Genomic DNA, 14,413 nt, shown 5'->3' on the forward strand with positions numbered 1-14,413 from the left:
AGGTTTGTGTTTAACAAGTCTAACAATATGTGTGCACGTGCATGTGTCTTGAGAAAATGATACTGTATGTTATGGTATTAATGGGGCATGTACATTTTTTTTCTGGTGTTGTATAAATGATAAATACTATGGAATCATCACTATCCATCCGTTTTCTTGTGTATTTATTTCAATTGAGGGAGCTGTATTCTATCCTTGCACAGGTACAGGGCAGGAAATCCATAATTGTATCTTGAATACACTTGAAGTAAATGTATTTTTTTTTTTTTTAATTATATTTAACATCAAGAGCTATAAGCTCAAGTACACAATTAATTGTTAACTTGGTTCTTTTGGGTTAATACCACATTTATATTCATAACACTAATTTAACAAATTTTTATTTTTTTAAATTTTTAAATTTTCAAAAATGTTTAAAAAATTTTATTTTTTGAATAAATAAAGCTGAAATTGCCCTATTTTGTTGTTATACAGATTCTTTAATGGATATTAAATTTAAGAAGTTGTAAGCAAATGTAAAAATACTAGTTTTTTTTTTCTTCTTCAAAATCTTTATAACCTATGACTGGACTAATTGTCCAAAGTTGACTCCTGCCTTGTATTTGATGATGTGGAGATACAAGTCCTTCGCATCTCTAAAATTAGTCAGAGTATGTTTATAATTAATAATAAAATTGATTTGAGACTGATAGAAACTGCACATTTTTACGTGAGCCCATACCATTTTTTAGTTTTTAGAAATGCATCATGTTCAAGAATATCATGCCAACGAAGTAAATTACGGACAAGATATGGTAGGCTTCAAATTGCAACTTTTTTTTGAATTTGGGTGAAGGGAATTTGAGAAATATGGAAAATGGCTAAGAAAAGATAAATGCATGCTAGTCTTCCTCCTGTACTTTAGAGGTCGCTGCCGTACTGGTCATCGATTATGACTGCTTTCCTGATATGGGCGTAACCTTTGTTTTCATAGGAGCTGCTTCTAGGGTGCGAGAGAAGAAGCCCACAGGCCTTGGGTTCACATTTAAAAATTGGTGCGCTTACTGTGTTTTTAAAATAAACAAAAGCTCGTCGATATTGCAGCAGGTGAGTCCATGATAAACGCTTTCCCCGACTTCTGGAGTCCACTTTATGTCCCATAGATTGTTGCCGGTTTGAGTCACATTTTAGATTTTGGACTGTGTTGTGATTTGTTGTTTTTTTCGTTTGGAAACGTTTATGAATTTTAAATACTGAGAAACTACAGTTCTCAATATAATAAATTCAAAATTGTTTTCAGCAGAGGAAAATATCCACTAAAAGCATATGGTTGATACATTGCTTAGTGCTTAACGTTTATGAGATGTAAACTTTAGTGTTTGTACTGAGTTATTTGGGTTCTACAATAAACAATATGATAAACCGATTCAATGCTTACAAATAAATGGAAAGAAAATTGGATTCTCAGCAGTTCGGCTTTTGACTTTTCATTAGATGAAACCTTTGAGTGGCGATTATAGACTTGATGACTTTAAATTTCCTTTTATTGTTTCAGTGCAAAAGGGATGCCCCAGCAAACATCTTGAAAAAGCAAAACATTGCTTTGCTTTAACTGTTGTAATTCGTTTTTATGTTTTATACCCATATGCAAGCAGCATCAGCAGTCATCGTTCTGAACCTGCTTACATACTTAATGAGTACAATGCAGAAAACGGACATTGCTATAACTATAGCAGTCATGCACTCGCAAATACTAGATATTTTAGAATTAGAGCAGGCAGAATAGCGTATTTTTTGGAGAGGGATGATACCCACGTGTACATAAGAACCTAAAAATGGCATGAAACTTACTGAACCACTTATTGCATGGTGGAACTTAGAAGAAACTAAACGTCAATATCGTTAGTGAAAATAGTGTATCTTCACATTTACGTGGTGTTAAAGGAATCGTTTTAATAACTTCAGAAAATATGATTACCATTTTTAATGATCTGCTCCCCAGAACCGAATTAAAAGGATTCAAACACTGATGAATGCTTGAACCAAAAAAATTAATTTATTTTAATTAAGTTTTGTATTGCATCTGCTGCAGCTCAGTGTTGGAACACTAAACATTAAATACATCTTATTTTACATTTACTTTAAACAAGTCTAATCTAGTAGTATTTAAATGACTGTGTCAGCTAGCATCTGTTACAGGGAAGATAGTCAAAGGTTTATTTCAGTGTCTGTGTTAGAGAAGGCGAGTTAGGGAAATGAAAGAGATGTATAAGGCATTTAATACACCATCAATAGACATCTGAAATGCAGTATTACTTCTGGAGTTGCTTGTTGCTTTTTTATTTTTCTAAACGCCCATCATAGAACTTCTTTCATTATATTTGTTTCCAATTGGTGTTGCAAGTTTCTGTTACTGTTTTATCTATTATGGTTTACCTTGTTAACTCATTTCATTTAATGATTTTCTCCTTGCAGTCCTAAACTTCAGTTCACATGTTCAGCTAATTCTCTAGTCATACAGGCATTACGCTAGTCTTTTGTTCATTTGTGGGTAGTGGGGAGCTGCTGCCTATCCAGAACAAAAGCAGGAAAAAGGTAGAAATATATTGTTTATAAAGGTTAATAAATCTGTTTTGATAATGTAAGCACAATGCTTCTCTTTTTTTTTTTTTTTTTTGAGGGTGACAGCTGTAGTTGTCAACAAGTCAAGTGAGCTGCAGGAAAAAAAAAATTAACACGATTCCTTTAAAATAATACTAAATGTTAGGCTTACACCTGAACACAAAATAGTATATTTACCTTGCAATTACATTAACATTTGTATACATGACATGACCTATTTAGTCCTAGCATATGAAAGTGAAGATACACATGACTCTGTACAATAAAATTACATTATTAAAACAATGTGAAAAGCACTAATGGACTTTTGTCTGCCGATAACTACAGTTCTGATAGGAACATAGCAAAAACTCCTAAGAGTAGAAACCCTTTGGTTTTAAATTCAACTTTTTTACAAACTTGTTTTCTTTTATAAAAAGGCTCTGTGTTAACCAGCCTACCAACATGCCTGTAACCAGAAACAATCCCAGCTTCAAGCAACACCATCAATACTTAAAATGGTTAAAGCAGCAAGTGTTCACTGGCAACTGTATTATGTGATGATAGTGGGGGACTTGATCATTAAGGAGTTTTAAAGCACTGGTGTGCTTAAGAGACAGAGAGTCTAACAGTATGTTGCCTTCTGGATGAACAGATGGGAGAGCTCCTTGGAATGGAGGATAGGCTCTTGGCCAGAGTGGGGGAGGATCATGTTTTCATTGACCATATTGGAACAAATGACATATATAAGGGCAGACTCTTGGTTGTGCAATCCAAATTTAAAGAGTTAGGTGCCAGGCTGAGAAGAGTACTGACAAGGTAGTCTTCTCCAAAGTTATGGCTTTGCCACGTGACAGTCCAGTTAATATTGAGGGAATTAGAAATCTTAACATGTTGCTCAAATTTTGATGTAGGTTAGAAGAGTATAGGTTTATAGGACATAAGGACTCCTTTTAGAATAATTGGGACCTTTCCCACAATGATGAGTTACATTTGAACTATAGTGGCACCATTGTGTTAGGGAGGTGAATGAGTAGGTTAGTTGAGGATTGTTTCAACTATGGAATGTTTTGGGGGAGTTTAGGACAGGCCAGGTTTAGAATGGTACATGGAGGGATGAAAAATAGTGTAAAAATCAATATGTATACCAATGTAAGTGCAAAAGTAAAATAAGAAACCTATTAAAATAGCTCGCCTTAATGCTAGAAGTATCAAAAATTCTTCTTTTTCTTCTTTCGGCTGCTCCCGTTAGGGGTTGCCACAGCAGATCATCTTTTTTCATATCTTTCCACATCCATATCTTTCTAACCACATCCATAAACCTCCTATTAGGCATTCCTCTTTTCCTCTTATCTGGAAACTCTATCCTTAACATTCTTCTCCCAATATACTCGGCATCTCTTCTCTGCATATGTCCAAACCAACTCAATCTGGTCTCACTGACTTTGTATCCTAACCGTCCAACTTGAGCTGACCTTCTAATGTACTCGTTTCTAATCCTGTCCATTCTCATCACACCACTGCAAATCTTAGCATTTTTAACTCTGTTACCTTCAGCTCTGTCTCCTGCTTTCTGGTCAGTGCCACCGTCTCACCACCGTCATGTAGACCTTCCCTTTCACTCTTGCTGATACCCGTCTGTCACAAATTACTCCCAACACTCTTCTCCACCTGTTCCACCCTGCCTGCACTCTCTTTTTCACCTCTCTTCCACAATCCCCATTACGTCTCATTTTGGCTGAGCATAATTATGATATAGAAATTAGTGCTGGGCGGTATACCGGTTCTTACTGAAAAGCGTTTTTTATTTTTGTTATGATATGGATTTTTGTTATACCGCAACACCGGTTTAAATTGCCTAAACGACGTTCGGAACGTGACGCAGTGGGAAACTGTTCACGTGGGGACCTTTTTCACTGCTACACCGCTAATCACAGCGGTGTTGCATGGAGGCTCTTTTTCACTGCTACACCGCTAAATAGGTAGTGGTAGTGTAGGTATTGCACTCTGAAAATGGACAGAGAACATTCCGAAACTGAAACTGAAGCTGTAGCAGACGATAAAGTTGAACTTGATGACATAGAATAACTTTTGCCGAAAAAAAGGAGTCGCGTCCGTTATCTGGAGATGCTTTGGTTTTAAAAGGTCAGATGTGGACCATTATGTTCAAATGTGTAAATACTGTTTCTATACTACTGGATAATACTGCAAGCCAAGTTGTGCTTGTTTTATTTGTTTTCAATACTGTGTAAAGTACCTGGGTACTGTGTAATAGTGTGACAACATGTTGACTTTATTTTCGACATTTCTACTTTATTCTCGCCGTTTATGTCAAGATTAAAGTCGACATGTTGACGTTATTCTCGTAATTTGCCATTAAAGTAGAACATCGTAAAATGAATATTTAATTTACTAGATTTTCTCAAACCCTGTCCTAAGTTTTATATAGCACATTAAATGCTTTCTGTTAAGTGTTCCCCGAGCCATGTTAAATCGAGTACGTGCTTCTTAAACTGACTTCCTCTTGTACTGAGGAGGCACCCGCAGCGATCGCTGCACAGAATACATTCACTTCATGATATTCCTGCTCTCAGAACATTTTAGAATGCTAAGATAAATACTTGATATCATTTTATGATGAAATGCATTAAAGCATGTATTATTAATCATGGAGGTTACACTGCTGCCTCGCAGCAAAGGGGTCCTGGGTGTTCCCTGCTTTCAATTTGCATTTGTTTCTGGTGGGTTTACTCGGCGTGCTTCAGTTTCATTTCAAAGTCATGTAGGATGTGGGATTTTGTTATGCTATATTGACCCTGCTAGTGTATGTGTTGCTAGTATTCACCCTGCGATGTGCTGGCGACTCGATCAGGATTTTCTCCTGCCTTGCACACAATGTTTGCTGGGATGGGCGCAACCCTGAATAGATGGCATAATTAAACATGTATAGCGAAGATATTTTTAAAGTTCTGAACACTCCGTGGGCTAAGGTTATAACTAGTTTCGATTTCACAAAGACATTTATTGTGTGGTGATTGGTTATGTGGAGAAAGTAAAAGGAAGGATAGGAACTGGGGTTTTGGTACATCAGGCAGACAGCACGCGTGCAATAAAGAAAGTCCGCTCAGAAGAACATGCATTGAATTCTGTGTTCGTGTCTCCGACCACCAGATCACAAACCCAACATTTACACAATATTTAAGTTAAACCTGTGCGATACCCATTCATACATCCAGTTTTTTGGAGCCTCGTCACACCTGCCATAAAGGTCTCTACACTGAACGTACACCTGGGGACCCCTTACTGCCAGGGAGCAGCACTACCGCCTCACTACCGTGCTTGTTTAATACCTGCTTTAATGCATTTCATCATGAAAATGATATCAAGTATTTATCTTAGCATTCTAAATTTTTAGAGAGCAGGAATACCATGAAATGAATGGATTCTGTGCGGTGATTGCTGCCTCCTCTTTGTGCGGAGGAAGTCAGTTTAAGAAGCATAGTGATTAACAACTGGGTCGGGGAACACAACACACAGCATTTGTGCTGCATTAACTTATGACAGGGTTTGAGAAAATCGAGTAAATCAAACATTGATTTTAGGATGAAGTTTAGTTTATGACATTCTACTTTAATTATGAAGTAAACTATGAAAATAAAGTGGTAATGTTGACTTTAATCTTGACATATACCGGTAGTTTTTTTTTAATTCCCTCTTTACTGTTTTTTTTTTTTTTTTTCTTCACCGTGGCCCTAATGCACTTCCGTAGGGCTATACCACAAATAGCATTATACAGTAAATGCAAGTTGCAGTTATTTTATTTATGTATATAGCTTAGCTTGAAACAAGGTCCAGATTAATGCAGTTTGCCTAAATGATGGTACAGTTGGTAAGGATGTCATCACAAAGTTGCACTTGTTTTATTTTATTTTATTTTAATTTGGTGAATACTGTGTAATGCACCTGGGCTTGAAGTCTTGAAGTACCGTAGATACTCGCGTATTAGTCGATCTCGCAGATAAGTCGAGTGTATTGTTTAAGCCAAAAATTACGAAATTTGTTATGACCCGCGTATAAGTCGAAGGTAAAACTTGACAGCTATCGGAGATAGAGGGTGACAATCAGCTGTTAATGGCGACAAAACTCACTGTCATGTCACAGGCATTCCCCTCTCTGCTTGGAGAAATGCTAGACACGTTGACTCTGCAACTAATCCTTGCGTGTGCGTGAGTTGCGAAATGTAAACAAAGGCAAGATGGCGTCAATATGTAACAAGGGAGCAAAGCGAGTGCAGAAAAGAAAACACTCGGCAGATGATGTTTTGCACATTATCGCTGAGTCGGACTCTGATTTTTCAGAATCGGATTTTATTGACAGTGATCAGGAATTGAGCAAGAGAGTAAGAAGCCGGCATCAACTGATCGGACACCAGCCAATACCGCCCCAGCTGATTGGCTGCCAGCTGAACGCATTCGCCGATGCAGCTATGGCAAGGTTCGCGTGGGAGGAATACCCAGACATTGATCCGAACTGGCTACCGGAGTTCACAAGACAACATGGCTTGCTGTAGGATACGACAGATCACCCGCTGCTGGACTACTTCAGGCTGCTCTCTCCTGATGCTGCTTTTCAGCTACTGTCAGACGAGACAAACAGGTAGGCAGAGATAGAGGGTGACAATCAACTGTTAATGGCGACAAAACTTACTGTCACGTCACAGGCATTCCCTCTGTGCTTGGAGAAATGCTAGACTCGTTGACTCAGCAACTAATCCTTGCGTGTGCGTGAGTTGCTAAATGTAAACAAATTTAAAGGCAAGATGGCGTTGATATGTAACAAAGGAGCGAAGCGAGTGCAGAAAAGAAAACACTCGGCAGACGATGTTTTGCACATTATCGCTGAGTCGGACTCTGATTTTTCAGAATCGGATTTTATTGACAGTGATCAGGAATCGAGCAAGAGAGTGAGAAGCCAGCATTAGCTGATTGGACACCAGCCGATGCCGCGCCAGCTGATCGCATTATCACAGCTGATGCAGCTACCGGACTTCACAAGACAGCATGGCTTGCTGTTGGACATGACAGATCACCCGCTGCTGGACTACTTCAGGCTGCTCTCTCCTGATGCTGCTTTTCAGCTACTATCAGACGAGACAAACAGGTAGGCAGAGAAATTTTTTGAATCGCGGGCTGCACTTGCATCGCATTGATAGCGTGCGTTGCCTTGGTTCTTTTGATTCCAAATCTGGTTGCACGTGGCAGCTAATGGAATGTTTGTTATCCAAAACCTGCAAAAGCTAATGCTGAAATTCAAGTATTTCACAGTTTAAAGAATTATTTAATGAAATTAGAAAAAAATCTAGCTAATTAGCAATAGTATTGCTGGCTTATAATTATTTCAAAGACCATGGGAAACGGCAGATGACCGGTGACTTAACACCTTGAAGCGTTGAGTGTACAATGTGATTACCCAAATTCTATGGACAATTGTGTTGCCCCACGGATAAGTCGATTCTGTTTTTTTGAATGAATTTTAAGGCATAAATTTTTCGACTTAGCTGCACTATTACCGTAGATACTCGCATATATCGGTAATAAAACTATTATTTATTTTATTATTATTAATTAGTTTAAATATTATGCAGTTTATTGATGGTGAAGTTGTTGAAAAAGTCACTAACGTGTCAGTGGACAGAGATGGTTAACATTAACGAAGTGTAGTTGGTTCACAAAAAATATTTACTATTTATTACTTTTCTAAGACATGTTCAGTGCAATACAACTTTTGACAAGCACCTCTGGATATTTTACTAAGTCTAAATGCCTCTTTGGATGGTTGAAAATACAGTGGTGTGAAAAACTATTTGCCCCCTTCCTGATTTCTTATTCTTTTGCATGTTTGTCACACAAAATGTTTCTGATCATCAAACACATTTAACCATTAGTCAAATATAACACAAGTAAACACAAAATGCAGTTTGTAAATGGTGGTTTTTATTATTTAGGGAGAAAAAAAAATCCAAACCTACATGGCCCTGTGTGAAAAAGTAATTGCCCCCTGAACCTAATAACTGGTTGGGCCACCCTTAGCAGCAATAACTGCAATCAAGCGTTTGCGATAACTTGCAATGAGTCTTTTACAGCGCTCTGGAGGAATTTTGGCCCACTCATCTTTGCAAAATTGTTGTAATTCAGCTTTATTTGAGGGTTGTCTAGCATGAACCGCCTTTTTAAGGTCATGCCATAGCATCTCAATTGGATTCAGGTAAGGACTTTGACTAGGCCACTCCAAAGTCTTCATTTTGTTTTTCTTCAGCCATTCAGAGGTGGATTTGCTGGTGTGTTTTGGGTCATTGTCCTGTTGCAGCACCCAAGATCGCTTCAGCTTGAGTTGACGAACAGATGGCCGGACATTCTCCTACAGGATTTTTTGGTAGACAGTAGAATTCATGGTTCCATCTATCACAGCAAGCCTTCCAGGTCCTGAAGCAGCAAAACAACCCCAGACCATCACACTACCACCACCATATTTTACTGTTGGTATGATGTTCTTTTTCTGAAATGCTGTGTTCCTTTTACGCCAGATGTAACGGGACATTTGCCTTCCAAAAAGTTCAACTTTTGTCTCATCAGTCCACAAGGTATTTTCCCAAAAGTCTTGGCAATCATTGAGATGTTTCTTAGCAAAATTGAGACGAGCCCTAATGTTCTTTTTGCTTAACCCTTTAACCGCCAACTCCCTAAATATTCCCCAAGCCAGGCGAAATCTGAACAATTTTCGTTTTTTTACATTTTTTTTACATTTTTTACATTTATTCAAGCAGTATTGACCACTAAATGTTGTGCAAGTTGCCAGTGTATACACGAAATCTATAAATGTAACCTGAATTCTCAGCTAAGCAAAACATCTTGATACCAAACCATGCCCTTTTCAATGGTAGATACTGTCGAAACTGTAAGCGGCCCTTCCATGACAATAAACTTTCATCAACTGCAACTGACGGTCCTGGCATGTAGGGCAACTGAAATGCTTCAAATAAATGATCAATCAAAGGACGTAGCTTGAACAAGTGGTCGCGGTTTGGATCTTTCTTATCTGGCTCGTTTCTGTTGTCATTCAAATGAAAGAATTTCAGCAGCAAAGAGAATCGGTTACGTGTCATGACAGCTGCAAAAATAGGTGTTGCATACATAGGATGTGTAGACCAGTACATCTCAATATCTGGTTTTCTGATTATTCCCATCAACATCAAAATCCCAATGAATTTTTTCATTTCGTTTTCATCAGTGTCAAACCAAGCACGAACACGGGAATGTGGAGGTAAATTGGGATTTTTCTCAATAAACTGTGCTGCATACAGATTTGTCTGATGAACAAAATGTCTGATCAAATCAGGTGACACAAACAGCTCATAAAACTGCTCAGCAGTGTAATTGTTTACATCAACAATAAAGCCACACGTTCCCTCAAACGAATGCAGAAAAGGTAGTTCACCACGGGCAGCAGCCCAGCTGAGATGCTGGGGATACACCCACTCAGCGCCGTCATCCGATGCGTCTTCATTCACAGTATCATGCAGCGCACGTTGCTACTCCTCACTGTCGCTAAAATCTTCTTCAGAACTGCTACAATCATGATCAGAACTGTCCAAAATCGCCTGCAAAGCCTCACTTGAAGTCAGTTTACGTTTCGCCATATTCACAGCTGTTACATGCGAATCACGTCACATGACCGGCCAAAACAACCACAGACTTGTCGAAATACAACGTAGTAATAATACCCACGCCAAACCGTCAGTTATACTACTTGCCAGGCATTCATATAACCACAGGCAAATGTGCCGGATAATTCCGGCAGTATGGCGTTAGCAATAAAACAACGGTGCCGGATATATCCGGCAGAGGGCGGTTAAGGGGTTAACAGTGGTTTGCGTCTTGGAAATCTGCCATGCAGGCCGTTTTTGCCCAGTCTCTTTCTTATGGTGGAGTCGTGAACACTGACCTTAATTGAGGCAAGTGAGGCCTGCAGTTCTTTAGACGTTGTCCTGGGGTCTTTTGTGACCTCTCGGATGAGTCGTCTCTGCGCTCTTGGGGTAATTTTGGTTGGCCGGCCACTCCTGGGAAGGTTCACCACTGTTCCATGTTTTTGCCATTTGTGGATAATGGCTCTCACTGTGGTTCGCTGGAGTCCCAAAGCTTTAGAAATGGCTTTATAACCTTTACCAGACTGATAGATCTCAATTACTTCTGTTCTCATTTGTTCCTGAATTTCTTTGGATCTTGGCATGATGTCTAGCTTTTGAGGTGCTTTTGGTCTACTTCTCTGTGTCAGGCAGCTCCTATTTAAGTGATTTCTTGATTGAAACAGGTGTGGCAGTAATCAGGCCTGGGGGTGGCTACGGAAATTGAACTCAGGTGTGATACACCACAGTTAGGTTATTTTTTAACAAGGGGGCAATTACTTTTTCACACAGGGCCATGTAGGTTTGGATTTTTTTTCTCCCTAAATAATAAAAACCATCATTTAAAAACTGCATTTTGTGTTTACTTGTGTTATATTTGACTAATGGTTAAATGTGTTTGATGATCAGAAACATTTTGTGTGACAAACATGCAAAAGAATAAGAAATCAGGAAGGGGGCAAATAGTTTTTCACACCACTGTATGTTGTCAAAATCATAATTCAAGTTTTTGCAAAATTTGTTCAATAAAAAGGTTCTATATTTTGACTGCAACTGTCATGCAATGTGATTCCTTCTCTTCATTAGTGTCACCCCCTTGAAAACTATCACTTTATGGGGCCATGCAAACCTGTGTTAATACTTGTGTGCACATTAAAATGTTTTTTTTGTACAATGTAAAATTCTCATAACAGTGGAATAGGTTATTCTTAGCCAGTCTACTGCAGTAATTGCAGTGGAAAATGTGGTTAACATTCACTCATGCATGGGGAGAAAAAAATACCATCCAATACCGTGAAACCGGGATAATTTAGAAAAATACCGTGATATAGAATTTTGGTCATACCGCCCACCCCTAATAGAAATAGCAGAAACCTGGCTAAATAGTAAAGGTGATATTGAGTATAACATATAGTTACACTTTTTTTTTTTTTTTTTTTTTTTAAATAAGGATAGACAGACCACAAAAGGAGAGTTGGTTTGACCGTTTTTGTAAAACAATTTACTTATTTTTGGATTGTGCTGCGAACCTCCATGCAGACCGTAATTTCAATTTACTTGTTTTTAATAATATTAGAGAGGCAAAAGTGGAATAGTGTAGTCATGGGGACTTTAACTACTCAAATATTAGCTAGACTAACATTGCAAATAGCGGAATACAAGAGTGAGTTTTTAGATATAATCATTGAGTTTTTTTTTTTTAAAACTGTGTTTAACACTAGATTTACCAAAGCCTACGAAAAAACTCGTAGATCCGTCCCACCTTAAAACGCTTTGCACTTCTCTGTCAGCATCTTTTGTCCTTTAAATGTGTTGATAAGCAGCAAACAGCAAGCAGTCTGCTATCACATCCCCCCACCGGCACACAGTTTTCTCAGCTCAAGGGTGCTTACCTACTTGTCAGTTGCTTAGAGCTGTATAGAGTGAGAAGTCATGCAAAATGACACCTTTTATAAATACTATATCGTTATTTGGAACACTTGCATTTCATGTGTGTTCCGTGTCTACAATGATTTATGCACAGTAAGCATATTGTTAAAACAAACGTTTTTCGTGTTTTAGTAATAATTGACAAAATGTAGGCATGAAGTGTATAATGTGTGAAGCCTGAATTCCAAATATCTTTATACACTTTCACAAAAGATAAAAGTACCCTAAGTTCTTGTCTATAAGCCGCGGCTTATCTAAGGAAAAAAGTTGTGAAAATGAAAAAATAGAATATCGGCTTATACATAAGTCCGGCTTATACATCCATCGCGGGGGTTGCGTTCCAGAGCCACCCGCGAAATAAGAAAATCCGCGAAGTAGAAACCATATGTTTATATGGTTATTTTTATATTGTCATGCTTGGGTCACAGATTTGCGCAGAAACACAGGAGGTTGTAGAGAGACAGGAACGTTATTCAAACACTGCAAACAAACATTTGTCTCTTTTTCAAAAGTTTAAACTGTGCTCCATGACAAGACAGAGATGACAGTTCAGTCTCACAATTAAAAGAATGCAAACATATCTTCCTCTTCAAAGGAGCAAACAATTCAATGGTGCTGTTTGGCTTCTAAGTATGCAAAGCACCGCGGCACAAAGCTGTTGAAGGCGGCAGCTCACACCCCCTCCGTCAGGAGAGAGAGAGAGAGAGAGAGAGACCCCCTGCTCAATCCCCATACGTCAGGATCACAGATAGGCAGCGCAACAGAGAGAGAAAAGTAAGCAATCTAGCTTCTCAGCCATCTGCCAATAGCGCCCCTTGTATGAAATCAACTGGGCAAACCAACTGAGGAAGCATGTACCAGAAATTAAAAGACCCATTGTCCGCAAAAATCCGCGATATATATTTAAATATGCTTACATATAAAATCCGCAAAAGGCGAAGCGCGTACACAAAATCAATTTATTAAAAACAGTTATACATTTTTAAAAATTAATTTTTATTAATCAAAGCCATCAAATTCTTCATCAGATTCAGTATTAAAGAGATCAAACAGCTCGTTAAAAGATTCTGGAATTTCAGATTCGATTTGATCTTCGGATTCTTCTTCAGATTCTTCTTCACTATCAGTGGCACGAGATATCACGGCTGTTAGCACTTCGGTTGGATATTCGCGGCTTTAAATCCATTTTTAATGCAATCCGCGGTTACTTCACTCCAACATTCGTCGATCCATTGACATACTTCAGCATAAGAGGCCCTTTTCATTGATCCAGACTTAGTGAATGAATGGTAACCATTGACCATCCAGTCCTCCCATTTCTCACGCATTTTGATTTTAAAAGATTTATTAACGCTTAGATCCAGTGGCTGTAATTTAGATGTCAGTCCTCCAGGAATAACAGCCAATTGTGAATACTTTTTCACCTTTTCTTTGACTTCTTCTGTGATGTGAGGTCGAGCCGAATCGTATATTAAAACTGATTTCTGGCAAAAAAATGAATTCTTGCGTTTACGCCAAATGTTTTCTAACCAATAGCTGACCATATCCGCGTCAACCCATCCCTTTTCATTTGCTGTGACAACAACACCTTTAGGGAAGACATCTTTAGGAATAGTTTTTCGTTTGAAAATCACTAAAGGTTTGCATTTTCCACCATCGGCTGTAGCACACAAGACAACAGTAAAATTGCACTTTTCATTGCCAGTGGTAGTGATTCTGACATCAGTTGATCTCTTTGTCTCAACTGTGAAACCACTGGGCATATCGAAACTGATGGAGACCTCATCCATATTCCCGATGTGTTCGAAATTGACTCCATTGATCGCATTTTTGACAAAAACCCCAAAGACAGCAATTTTCTCTTCCCAATCCTGTGGTAACTTCTGTCCAATAGATGTAATGGCTCTTACAGATAAGTTGTGTCTTTTCATGAACAGAAAACACCAACATTTGCTGCCTTTGAAGTCATTGATTTTTAAATGTTTTGCCAATTCTTTCGCTTTCAAACGAATTCCAGTGGTCGACACTCTTCTATTTTCATTGCGTCTGGAGATAATCCATGTCTTCAATTGTGACTCCAATTCCGGCCAAAACTCTTTTCGGGACCAACGGCAGCGCTTCTTCGGATGCATTGCTTTTATAACAGGCTTTTGTTTTTTCCATCGCCGGATGTTTGACTCGTCTGTTCTGAACTCTTTAGCTGCCGCCGCATTGCCATACTTT

General features: G+C 38.5%; 1 protein-coding gene across 1 annotated transcript in view; it reads left to right on the forward strand.

Moving 5' to 3' along the window:
• The first annotated feature begins 973 nt into the window (after window positions 1–973).
• LOC114656464 (flotillin-1) overlaps window positions 974–14,413 on the forward strand; it is a 168,715-nt gene continuing 155,275 nt past the window's right edge. The window contains exon 1 of the mRNA XM_028808129.2: window positions 974–1,086. The gene's annotated coding sequence lies outside the window, so the exon portion shown is untranslated. The remainder of the gene's footprint in view (window positions 1,087–14,413) is intronic.

The sequence above is a fragment of the Erpetoichthys calabaricus genome, chromosome 1 (assembly GCF_900747795.2).
Source record: "Erpetoichthys calabaricus chromosome 1, fErpCal1.3, whole genome shotgun sequence".
Lineage (NCBI taxonomy): Eukaryota > Metazoa > Chordata > Cladistia > Polypteriformes > Polypteridae > Erpetoichthys > Erpetoichthys calabaricus.